This window comes from Octopus bimaculoides, chromosome 10, assembly GCF_001194135.2.
Source record: "Octopus bimaculoides isolate UCB-OBI-ISO-001 chromosome 10, ASM119413v2, whole genome shotgun sequence".
In the NCBI taxonomy this organism is placed as follows: domain Eukaryota; kingdom Metazoa; phylum Mollusca; class Cephalopoda; order Octopoda; family Octopodidae; genus Octopus; species Octopus bimaculoides.
This window is the reverse complement of record NC_068990.1, coordinates 20,677,579-20,678,380: the sequence shown is the minus strand read 5'-3', so window position 1 is coordinate 20,678,380 and position 802 is coordinate 20,677,579.

The following is an 802-nucleotide window of genomic DNA, read 5'->3' as shown; positions in this document are numbered from 1 at the left end:
TATATATATATATATATATATATGTATGTATGCATGTATGTATCTATGTATGTATGTATGTATGGATATGCATGCACATAGATACTTAACGACATATATATAAAATACAGGACGAGTTTATTTCAGCTTCAAAATTCATATGCCATCTGCCAGCCCCCAGGATATTAGAAGACGCTTCTCCAAAGTGCCGTCAGTTGATCTGAACCCCGAGGCACATACTTGCACACGGAGCTTCTAAACCGCACAGCCAACCTCGAATCTTCACGCCCATGTCCCTTTCTTCCTTTGTTCTCTCTCTCTCTCTCCCGCTCTCTCTTCTCTCCTATTCTTCCCTCTTATCTACTGCTCACACTTAACCCGTGATTAATTTCCCCTTCTCTGTCTTTTAACCACTGGACTCCTAGTGTTACGGTCAACATTTTCTCCCGTCTTACTAATTTTCTTTTTTTATTTCTAGTAGAGGATTTCATCTTGGTTTTAATCTTTATTCTCGTGTTTGGCTGAAAGACTTTATTTATTGTATTCATCTATCGTTTCAAATTACATTTGTTTACTTTCTTGCGTCCCACCTGTATTGTCTTATGTGCTCGATACCTCATTATACGCAAATGTTGCGGGTAGCGCCAATATACGAAATTATCGTTAAAACTGATGAACAATTACGGCCTTTTTGTGTCTGCCCTAGGTGTAGTTTATGTAGTATTTAATGCATTTTTCATTTATGGAGTAACTGAATTGCACGCATCTCGACATTTTTAAACAGAATATATATACATTCCAACAGTAAGTATATATATATATA